Source organism: Helicoverpa armigera, chromosome 3, assembly GCF_030705265.1.
Source record: "Helicoverpa armigera isolate CAAS_96S chromosome 3, ASM3070526v1, whole genome shotgun sequence".
In the NCBI taxonomy this organism is placed as follows: domain Eukaryota; kingdom Metazoa; phylum Arthropoda; class Insecta; order Lepidoptera; family Noctuidae; genus Helicoverpa; species Helicoverpa armigera.
This window is the reverse complement of record NC_087122.1, coordinates 3,896,114-3,908,846: the sequence shown is the minus strand read 5'-3', so window position 1 is coordinate 3,908,846 and position 12,733 is coordinate 3,896,114. Positions and strand designations below refer to the sequence as shown.

Here is a 12,733-nt window from a genome sequence, read left to right as displayed (position 1 = left end):
AAATCACAAACTAGTATTAATGTAAAAATTGATCCAAAATATTTAGACGCCATATTTGAAACAAAATTGAGCAGTATATTCACTGTATTTTTTTCATATGAGTACTACCAGGTGGAAAGAAAATTGTCCTTTTATATATTGTCAACTGTTGATGGTATCTAAAAAATAATTATGTACTGCATTTTTCTTGTTACGCATTTAACACATGTAACAGCCAGAGTATCATGGAAAAACATTGGAAGTTTTTAAGACGTCATTGAAATAAAAACACCAAGATTTTTTATGTTATTTTATTAAACATAATTATTAAAATATACTATGTTTTGTTTGATTTTGTACGCGTGTTTTCTTATTGCCATATTGATGAAATACCTTTGGTAAAGACAAAATAGTTTTATTTGTAGTTATGTATTAATTACCAAGCAATTACAACTTTACGATTTTTATTAATTATAAATAATTAATTAATTATTTTTATTAACAAGGTATAAAATGTTTAAATGTGTGTATGAAGAATTATGCTCGTGTGTCTTTATGTTCAATCACATTGTTTATTTCCTCCTATTTCAAGAAGGATTCGATCAAAACAATTCGTTCCGGCAATAATGCTGATCGATTCTCGATGTTCAAGTTTTTCTTGTCTTTTTTTGTATTCATAGAAGTAATATTAGTATCTGTGTACGAAGTAGATCCTGCTTATTTTCCTACGACGCCTCAAAAGCGGTGCGTTGTCTTTAAGTTTCTAGAAAAACAAAAAAAAAAAAACAATAAAGGTGGGTATTTTTTGCTAACATAATCAAGTAAAATAAATAGTAAACTTACTTGCACGTAAATAGGTTGCTGAATCGTGGAGTTTGTATTCAATTCTGTTTCGTTGTCTTTTGTTTTTCCGTCGGTGGCCAGTAATGTTAGTATAGGAAAATCTTTGGCCGTTTCATTTGTTTGAGCTTTTCCACTTCTATAGGGAGCGAGAACAGGAGACACTAATACAACCCTACCATCATTATTTACTTCACTTTTTGTAATACAAATATGTAGTAAAATGGCTATAACAGTCGATATACGAGTAAATCTCATCGTGTACGAATATAAATGTGTACAAAGTGTTTTATAAGAGCTTTATATAGGATCCTTGTTCAATAACATCACGATTTTAGAAATGATGGACACCGGAGTTATACATGTACCATTCTTGTTTAGTCACGGCAAGATAAATGCGTTTACTTGCAGACAATATCTTGTTTGATTAATTGCACTTAGTAGACAAACAAGGTGAGGAAAAATAAGTGTGATATGTGTTTGGTTACTAACTTCGTAATAAAAAATACATAGTACACCACCAGTTTACAAAGATTCCTAATTTAATAGTTTATTCAAATAGATTCTTTAAGTAATTTCCTTAAATAATTCTGCTTTTTCTATTCAGCTTGTGATGTCTATCCTTCCTTAAAATCCGTATATAAATATTGCCAAGGGGTGCATACTAACTGGGAGCATGTAGAGGTGCATTCTATCTTTGGTTATTTTTCTTCTTTGTCGTCACACTCTTGGCAGAGTGGTCGTGGTCGTCATATCAGAGGTGGTAGCAAGCTTCACAATCCGTCGTCACTCTTCTCGCAATGTAGCTCTCCTTGCGCATTCGTGAAGTTGTTTTCCATTTGGTTGTTTCCCTCCGTAATGCAGAAATAATAGCCAAAATCCTTCAGAGATAAAGTTAAGACCAAAATTTACCAAAATTTCGTTTTTGTTTTTCTTCGTAGTTCTTAAAACGGCTCTTAAAAGATGTTACGAGAGTCAAGACGTACTTCAAAATCATACAGTGCGCGTACCTACTATTTATTCATAATTGTATATCATGAATATAAGATTTCCAGACAGATTGTAATATTAACGATGCATGTACTGGTCAATGAGCTCATCGCATCGCTTTTTGTGCTGTCTGCACACATCTTTAGAGTACTCACACACTGAAAACTTTTAGTCGGCCGATAGTTTGTTTGGACGCATAAATCAGTATGAAGATGAGTTTAGTACGCACATTATAAATAGTAGGTATTTAGCTGGTATCAGACCGACTCAAAACTTTTTTTGGGATTATTATTCTCTTAATTTTTTTTTGTCAACTTTCGGGTCAACTATCGGCCGACTATTTAGTTCGTAGTGTGCACTTACTCTTAAGGACACATAAAGACAGACAACGTAGTTTAAGAGAATGATGTGATTTAACTTCCTGCTCAACAAAAGCTTTAAAAAAAATCCAGAATAAAAATTGTTAAAAATATTTCGTAAAATTGCTTGACCTTTTACATCCGTTTTGATTCGGCTGTCATTGAGCATCTTTGGCAGTCGTTACGGGTAGTCAGAAGCCAGGTAAGTTTCACAACCAGTCTTACGAAGGGTATAATAGGGGTAGGGAATTGGGTTGCCCTGGTAACTGGGTTGAGGAGGTCAGATAGGCAGTCGCTCCTTGTAAAGCACTAGTACTCAGCTGCTCCTGCTAGATTGAAAGCTGACCCCAACATAGTTGAGAAAAACATAGTTTTTAGTTTTGTATAAAGAAAGTAGTTCAAGTTTGTATATACATATAGTGTGTACATACCTATTTACTCGTCATTAATAAAAATAAAAGTTGGGAAAAGGCTCGGGACATGATGAAATCTGTCTAGATTCGGGTGAGAAATAAAAAATGCTCAATGTTTCATAAAATGTATTTTGGTTTATATTTTTCTTGTTTGGTAGGTACATCTAGATGGATCGAAACAGCTAATTGCTCTCCGTGATCGCCAGTTTTTTGTCCGAACTTGTCTTCTTGTATTGACCCTGAAAACGTAAAGTTATAAACAAGAGCTTGTTAAAAACAATACATTACTTAACTGAACTTAGATATTAACCAATTTTTTTTATTTATTATTCTATACTGTGTAATGTGGATTTATAAAAGAAAAGTGCACGGTTGTTAATTATGCAAGCGCCTTGCACGAATTATTTTTTGGTGAAACTCTCATTAACCCAGACCCAGACAGACAGATATACAGATGCGGAGGAGGAGTCTGTGTATCTAATAATATGTTATTATTGATAATACGTTTATCACTTCATAAAGTGATGATAGTGATACCTGTTTAAGTTTTTTTGCGCTCATGGCATTTGACCTTTTCCAATGTTATTAATAGTGGGGCCACATTTTCTATATACCGATCAAAAGTTTCCATAAAATTAGAAAAACACATTCTAAAAAACTAGATATTTTCTGATAAAAACCAAATTAACGATTTTAACTACTACAATACTAATTTATTTTGTAACTAATTTCTTACAAAGGTATTTCATTTAAAAGATTTAAAAGAACTTTTATTTATTTTTTATAAAAAAATATAAAAACAATTTTGGAGGGTTCTATTCACCCACTTTACAATTGCATTTTTGCGAGTTGTCTAGATAAAAAAAAACACGATTGGCACTTTGGCAAACTGGCACAAGTTTTTAAATTCTTGCGAATTGACTACTAACCCTAATTTTCTCGATAAATGGACTATCCTAATTCTGCACCTTAATCAAACTCTGATATCCTTTTCCAAATCGGTCCAGTAGTTCCTGCAACTAGCGCATTCAAACAAAAATAGAACTCTACAATATTTAATAAGTATAGATTTTATAAAACACAACATTTCCTTACATTATAATTCAAATACTTAGAATCTCCGGTCAAAGCTTCGTCCTCAGGCTTGAAGTATATCCCATCGGGCAGGCTGGCCACATCCCCCTCCACTTTCGTGAGCCTCAATCCACCTTCCTTCGTCTTATAACCACGAATCAAATCGATTAAATCGACATCGGAAACTTGGTACGTCGCAGTTTCTTTAGCCACATTATAATCGATTAAAAGTATCGATAGTATTACAAGCCACTGCATCACTAACATGTTTTGTCACAAAGATATGAACACTAATGTATTTTTAATAATTCGAGCGGTCGTATTTATAGGGTTTAGCTTTTTATGTTGTTGTTAAGTTTTGTTATTGTAAAATACCTATAGCTATGTGTATGAAGTAGTGATGTTTGTACTAGTTTAAGTAATGCTATGTTAAAGCTGAGAACTTGTCTCTTATTTATAAAAAAACCCTCCTCAATAATAGTGTCAAGTATCTATCCAAAGTAAGTATTATTATTTCTTAATAGAGGGCCTATATAATAAGGCTCTATTTCAGTTGATTTTTCAAATACTATAAGTACCTACATAATTAGTGTAAAAGTTACTTACACAGATCATCATTCACCTCTTATAAAAATATCTAACTATATTTTAACGAGCACATAGTCGCTACTTCAATTTAATTTTATTCATAACTAGCTTTTGCCCGCGGCTTCGCTCCCGTCAACTGACTTCTCTACTTTACCCTATTTTTTTTTTCATAAGAACCTTCTCCTGACAATAACAAACACAACAAAAAAAGAATTAGCCAAATTGGTCCAGGCGTTGTTGAGTTATGCGCTTACCAACACATTTTGCGATTCATTTTTATATTATAGACTAGAACGCAAATCAGATTAGTCATTTAATAACAGTGTGTACATCACTATTTGAATGATGATAAAATGACGTTTACTGATGTACATAAGTAGGTATGAGTGCTTGCATGATCAGGGTGACAAATAGATAACGAGTAAATTATCTTACATCCTAGTTAACCTAGCTAATTATCCCGTAGCGTTAATTATTTTGATAATCTAAATGAACTCTATATCTATGTATAGTAAAAGTTTGTTATCTGTATGTTTCACTATTTCAATATTAGGCTGAACATAAGCGGTCCAGTTAATTTTGGTAAATTAAAGCAAAAAATGTATTACATAAAATATTTAGTGATTTCCACCCACAGATGTTTTTAGAAGGAGTGTCTATTAAATCTATAAACATCGATATATGGATATGGAATCCATTTAAAAAAAAATGGAGACCGATTAGATGATACTTAGTTCACCAACAAACTTATATTATTAATTATCATATTGTTTACAAACAAACTCATAATCGTATTTATTAAGATATAATAAATACACGCGACAACCCTGTGAAATCAAACCAATAATAACATGTACACAACTTCATAACATTTAATTTAAACTAACAGATACAGATAAACATACAATTGTTGAGAAATATGTTTTTTTTTTGCATTTGACTCGACCATGATTCTTGAATTTTTTGAAGTACAAGGGGATTCCCCAGTTTAATGGTAAAAAAATTAATTACTATGTAAATTAGTTGTCTGGGATTCCACAGAAATAAATACAGATTCTTTCAAATATAAAAATTGAGAAGAAATGTAACAAAACTGAAGTCAATAAAAAGGTGTTTAGGGATCTATTTCTAAAATATCAGTTTTTCTGAAAAAGCTAATTCGATTCGTCGAGTTACAGTACAGAAAAGGAGTAAAATAATGCGATCTTCCGATCATAGGTTTTTGACATGTGCCTCATATCACAAAAGTCATATAAGTTGCCGTCTTCACAAAACTAACTGTTTCTTCTTCACACTAGCGGATTTTCTCAATTTTTCGCGTACGACTTTTGCTTGGTCTCGAGGTAACAGGTTTGAACCAGCATCCAGTGGTCAGTTGTTTGTTGACGCGTATACCCACTATACCCAGCACAACTTAAATGCCCAAATCACAAAAAAGCGGGCGGAAAATCCACTAGTGTGAAAGCGCTGTAAAACCAACTCTCACAACCTTTACATTATTTTTTCTTACTTATATATTTTTGTACATTATTATTTAGGTACCTACCTATATTATATTGTTTATGGTGTTAACCTCATCCAGTTAACCTGATCATGGTCGAAATTATCCTAACTATAATGTAACAACAAGTCAATATTAACTAGGTAAATCTATCCATTACTTTTCAAGTGGTGCGTCCATAGACAGGCACACAGACAGACAAACGAGCCGACAAACGAACAAACAAAAATCCAAAAAATTATTGACATGCATTCCATTGCATAGTTTGGAACGCAAACTAGTTATGAGCGAATATTTTCGTTTTCACTGTACTGGCATGCTAGGCAGAGTAGGTATAGTTGAACATTCCATGAATTTTTTCAGTCATTATAGTTGATGTGTGGTTTATTTCTGCTCGTAGGTGACGTAGTTCATCTGGAAATAAGAAAAGATACAAGTCAGTAAAAAAGGTTTGCACTTTTCAGGTTTACTAGCTGGTTCACGCTGTGTCACCAGTATCCTAGGCCTACGCACATACTTTAGACTAAATAGTCGACCGACTGACCGACGAGCACGGTGGTTATATAATAAAATGTTTTTTTAAGAAAATCGTGATTCAATTAAAGTTTTTAGTCATCTTCATATAGATTTATAAGCCCAAACCAGCTATCGGCTAGCTTAAAGTTTGTATTATGCGCGTAATCTAAACGAGAGCTGTATCAACTGCCAGTATTGTGTAGGTGTTAATTAACTGAGCCCCTCCAGCCCGCCTTACAATAGCCCAATATAAGTATAAGTATTGTGATTGGTTCTCTACAACGGATTCTTTAAATAAGTTCCGAAACTTTCGAAAAGTCCCGAGGTTCCGAAACATTATCCTGGGCTCAGCCACGATCTATGTTTTCTATAGAGCACAAACTGGTAAAATGATATGATCACTGAAAACCTTTTTGTCGTGGCAACCCTATGAGACTTTATGAGTCATTGCGAATATTTTACACAACTTCACTGTACTTATAGTTAGACTATATGTATCAAAGAGCATTTCTTGAAAACGAGCAAAACAAACTTATACGGAAACTATGTAGACCAGATGATAGCAAGTGATGCATTTAAATGCATTTATGAATAACATCAGTTGTGCAAGATGCCGTTCTGAGATTTGAAACATCTCATTATTAATATGGTTACGTACATGTTTCATCAACATCTGAAATGAAGACATGATTTTTAGGGTTCCGTACCCAAAGGGTAAAACTGGACCCTATTGTTTTCGCTCCTCTGTCCGTCCGTCCGTCTGTCACCAGGCTCTATCTCATGAACCGTGATAGTTAGAGAGCTGAAATTTTCACAGACGTTTTTTTTGTTGCCGCTATAACAACAAATACATCAGAATGAAAATCAGAATTAAATAAATATTTTGAGGGGCTCCCATACAACAAACGTGATTTTTTTTGTCCGTTTTACAAATACTGGTACGGAACCCTTCGAGCACGAGTCCAACTCGCACTTGGCTGTTTTTTTATTAATGAAGTCTTATTTAAATACTAAAGAAATATCTAGTGTCAAAGTTGCCAATCTAACAGTATTGTTTCAAGGTTATTTCATTAAAAATGCTAAAAACTGGTGAAGTAATTCTCGCGCCTTCTCGATATACCTAAAGTTCCATTATGATTTTTTAAATCAGCAGAAATAAATCAGCTCAATATTCATTAAATCCTTGATGACCTTGGAAACCTGATTTTGTGCTACACATTTAAAGCATGATTGATATCACTTAGTATAGTTTTGGTAAAGATGGATTAAAAAATTCAACTATGGGAAAAATCAGGCCAGAAGGTATGGAACTCCTTGGTAATATTATGGTATTTCATTGTATTCTCTATTCTTTTGTTTTTCTCTATTATAATAACGTCCCACCATTTCACCGCATTCGAGGAAAATGTGGCCCTTAACTAAGGAGAACTATGCCATGTTCGGTTCACTTCAATATAAGTTGCCACAAAACGTCTGACATTAAGTAATGTGCAATGCAGTAATGTCACTGGTTAAGTCTGGTTAGTTGGTCAAATAAGTTTATAGTTTTATGTTTAAAGTTAAAGTACCTTCGGTGGGAGCAGATCCGTTGCTGGTACGCTGACATTTTGCTTAGATAGCACGGCATTGACACTCGTTGGTCGAACATTAAGTTTATTTGGAGTATATTCATTTGTTGGACTAACTACTGGAGTTTTCGGCAACACCGGAGTTGCCTTCACAAAATCTACGGGTTTAACCGGCGCCGGCGCATCGGGCAACGGAAACACTTGCCAACAATTTCCGAAATTAATCAGAACTGCTAAAACTAATATAATTAAATAATTCTTATACATTTTGTTTGATTTAAGTAAGCTAACACGAACTGGTTGACTGTCAAAACTGGACTGGATGTCGCGTGTGATGTCGTTAATGGATATTTTAGCATTTTACTGAAGTGTTTTATTAGCATAAATTCTTAAGTAAGAGTTGCTCACCCTGAAACAAGATCGACTGTGGTGACGTACACTACATATTCTGCGGAAGATGAGCTTATTGTCACTTCAAACTGGCACGTAAGTATACAGAATAATGATTTTAATGGATATTTAAAAATAGAACTTGCGGAACAAATATAAAGTCAAGTTGAAGTAAGCAAAGATTAACGTACCTAGTTAATAAATTAAATTCCTACACAGTGTATTTACACATAATTTGTATTTGAATACGCAAATAGTTCAATGACAAACTTCGTGGTTGAATGAATAATCAGTACCTTGTATGTTGAAGATGGTCCTCAAAACGCATCTTTAAATTGCTTGTAATCCAATATATTATCTATGATGAATTGCGTAACGAAGTAGTTGTTATTTTAATATAAGTATATAATTAACTGTCTCACTATTAAATGCAACTGCCCATGTAGCACTGAATGACGATAATTATTATGTCTTACCTACAGCTTATCACTGAGTGATAAGAAGACCAATGAGAAAACTAGCATTCACCCGCGGTTTCAGCCACATCCCGAGGGAACTACTTCCTACACAAGGACTTAGCCAAAGTTTCATTCTGATACCTACCTAAGTAGGTACTTAAATTCCGCTCTTCTACGATCCCATAAAATAACAAAATAATGAAAAACACTATCCTATATTTACTTATATAGAAAATAAATAATCATAATCGCTGTTAGTGCTAAGTAGTAAAAAAATCGCACTTACCCACGCGGTATACTTTTGTATGGTATTATCATGCCACTCAATGGTATAGATACTATTTCAACCTGATTGTACATCCAACTGTCACGCCAATAACTACTGCCATAGTTAACAATAGCATACTTAAAATTACTGTTATAGTTAACTTTTTCATCCCCATAAATACTGCCATACACATGATCATTGCCATAGTGTTTTTGATTGTTGCCAAAATCCTGAAGAATTCCAAGTATTGTAGAAGAGCGCAGTGTGGTCGTTTCTATCACATCCAGCTTTACTTCTGAGAGTAAGAGCAATATGCTCAGTGAAAAAATTAACAACTGTATCTTCATTTTTATTAAAACACAAGTAAACCCATTGAAATGTAATGTCCAACTAATGTAAAATTTTATCGTTATTTAAAAAATGTTATTCTGTTTAATGTGATATCTCTCGCTTTATGTCATAAGATCATAAGATACTGTAAAGTTCATAAGATCAGCTTAGAGCATTCGGCCTAACTACGTAGGTACCTAACTAACTGTTCACTCGCGTCCCGTGGGTATAACTGTACTTACCGGTATAAAAATATTGCCTACGTTACTCAGGAAGAGTGTAGCTTTCAATATCTAATCGGATCAGAATGTTTTTACCCTTTAATGTAAAAACAAACAAACAAAAAATCTCTTCATTCTATTACATAGATGGAATAGAAGTATATAGATAAATCTATTGGCGAAAAACGCATATAAATATAAATTCGAACAGTTGAGAACTGTTTTAGAACATACAGAAGGGAGGACATTTATAGTATGTACTATGTATATCGGGTGTGTCGTTCACAATCACAATCATTAAATTAAATGCGTTAATATATGTCGATTAACATAAAGAAAAAAAGAAAAATACGTAAAAAAAAAAATGATTTTTTCAAAGTGAATAGAATGTGCGAAAATTAGAACACCATATAAAAGTCAGTCATTACAAACAACTGAAATTCTCCCTTGAAAACTGAAAGCTGTCAACTGATCAAAACATTCGATACTTACTCCTAACTTTATCTCTGCTACCACTGAATGGATTAGGTCATTTTTTTTACAATTCGCCATAGAATAAGTATCATAAAGTATATGCGATAGGATTTAATGTGATTGTGAACGACACACTCATGCTGCCTATTAGTATGCACTCTACGAGATTCAATTTTAAGGATCATTTATAATCAGTAGTTTGTAGCAGAACCAAATATCTGAGTCATCGGTAACCAAATTTTAAGGCGTAAGCATTGACGGGTTTTATTGTCGATACTCAAATTATATGCATTGTTTTATGTTGCTGTTCGTGACAAATCCAATTCAATATCAGTCGGAAATTCCTTGTAACTGTTTGGATGGTCACTGAATAGAATATGAAATGGCTATTTTAAGCGATTGCTAGTAGGCTCTGAAATTGCAAACTGAATTGTTTAGGTTATGTATGATAATTTTTTTCTTAATATACATGGTTACTAGCTTGTTATTTTAATGATTTCAAATATAATTAAATGTATACTATACAGCCTTTTTACACCTTTTTCCAAGCGATTTAAACGATCATATTTCAGTTGTTCAAAAAGGTAGCAAGGATAAGTAAATATATCTTTGAACTTATGTAACAATTTTGGTAACTTTTACACACCGTAGGTATACCTATTTGTATCTACTAAAAAGGAGATGAAATAAACAGTTTGTGTTTAAGGTATTTTTAGCCAAGGCAGGTAGAACTGGTTTTGCGATTCTTAAAGTCGACAGTTCAGCTACTTCTTCAACCAGTTATTATTTCTTTGTAAGATTAAAAAAGTGAGAAAAATAAAACGATAAATAAAACTTTATCAAATATTCAGATTGAAAATTGAACAGCGACTAGTCGACTAGCCGTTGTTCAATTTTTATATGGACCTCGAGGTCCATATGACATGTGAGTACCTACTTAGTTACCTAAGTATCTAAACCGAGCTGGAAGCGCCTGAAATCTGTGACTTTTTAACAGTAGGTACCTATAACCCAAGAGGGAATAAATGAATGAGATGTGGAATGTTATTAAAGCCAAATAAATGGCAAACAATATTCCGATTAATCTCATCATCCGAGCATCTCATCTTCCGAGCCTTTTCCCTACTATGTTGGGATCAGCTTCCAGTCTAACCCGATGTATCCCGATTAAATATTACCTAAAATTGTTAAAATTACCAACAAGGTACCTACGTAGCTTGATGAAAAAGAAAGAATCAGCGACTGTCATTTACTTTTATACGAAAGGATAAACTACGTTTTCTGAGGGCAACACACATCCAGGTTTTCAGGTGTTCAGTTTGAAGAGCAAAGGTTTATCTTCATCCCAGTAGCCACAGAATTATTTATTCTATTTTGTTATTATTTCATTTCCATTATATTAGCCTGAACATTATATTCGCGCAACTCCTTTATTTTAGAAGATTATTATACGTATAAATAGTGTAGGCGCTTATATATCAGGTACTAATGGTATTAAGCTGATGTGTCAGTCTGGCTGGTTGAACGCTCTTATCATAAGAACTACTAGTCGGATTTGAAATAATATAAATTCCAATTGTTACTTAGTACATAGCCTATTTAACGAGGAAAGCTATATATGAAACTTTTTATGAAAAAGATTAATCATTTTTTACGGGAAGCGGGAAACCGCCGGCAGAAGTAGAATTTAAAACACTTTTAAAATAACTAAAAATAATGTTACCTAAATACAAAAATATTTGAAGGCTTACCTTATTTATTTTTCTATTGCTCCTTTATAATATCGTTGCATTCGAGACGCCGATATCAGATCGTAAACTAATGTATTATTGTTAGGTTGTACTTCGCTATTTAAACTCTCTTTTAAATGTATTTTTTTGCTGTAAACTACAACTATTAATATTTGAAACAGAAATAACGCGAGCAGTGAAAACTTCATGTTGATAAAGCGTTGTAAGTATTGTGGTCGCTACAGTAGTCTTTTTATTTACATTATTAATTATTTTCAGTATCGCTGGGAAGTGCAACTGTCAACACTGATATCGGGGTGTTATCTTGTTCTAAAAGGTCATTCGTTGTTTACTGAGAACAGTTTAGAAGTAGGTACAAAGAAAAGCTAACATTTTGAACAGCCGTATGAATCTATCAAGCAAAACTTGTTGGTTTGCACTTTTGGAACTCGCATCCCGCCTCTCAATTTTTAACTCACAAACTTAGATATTTTGACGGTTTCTTCTATAACACGTTGAACAGCGTCTCAATATTTGAAACACTGTTTCTCAATAGACCATCACATAGGTACTCACAATGTACCTACACTGGAATTGAAATCATGAAACTATACCATTAGATTTCAGTTCCAGTGTAGGTACATTGTGAGCGCCTGATGTTTTTTTTTCTTTTTATTGAACTGGTACACAGCCGAGAATCACTGCTCCAAAAGATTACTAGGCGATACAAAGTGAGAATCTATGGCCTCCCATACAATAGGCGTTTAGTTAGTGGTCTGTAAGTAAATACATATTTACCAAAAAGTATGATGTGCCATTTTTCCATCAAATCAAAACGTACTTCAATCTTTCCAAGTGAAACTACCAAAATATGTCTGTATGTAACACATCAATATTCATGGGGATGTTATTAGGTAGGTACCTATAAATGGAGAGGAAGAATGGAGAAAACACATCTGTCATAACTTTTGTCTACTTAATCAAGAAGTTACAACCACCTCTGTACTTCTCTATAAAAAGTTCTCACAAAAAAA

At 33.3% G+C, this 12,733-nt stretch overlaps 2 long non-coding RNA genes across 2 annotated transcripts; both read right to left on the bottom strand.

Moving 5' to 3' along the window:
- Positions 1-459: 459 nt before the first annotated feature.
- LOC135119305 (uncharacterized) lies at positions 460-1,246 on the bottom strand. Its single transcript, XR_010278154.1, has 2 exons — positions 823-1,246; positions 460-742 (listed from the first exon to the last, which is right to left on the bottom strand). It is a non-coding gene; the product is annotated as an uncharacterized LOC135119305 (long non-coding RNA).
- Positions 1,247-5,090: 3,844 nt separating this feature from the next.
- On the bottom strand, positions 5,091-8,501 carry LOC110383827 (uncharacterized). The gene is made up of 2 exons (XR_007510412.2): positions 7,829-8,501; positions 5,091-6,158 (listed from the first exon to the last, which is right to left on the bottom strand). It is a non-coding gene; the product is annotated as an uncharacterized LOC110383827 (long non-coding RNA).
- Between the last annotated feature and the right edge of the window lie 4,232 nt (positions 8,502-12,733).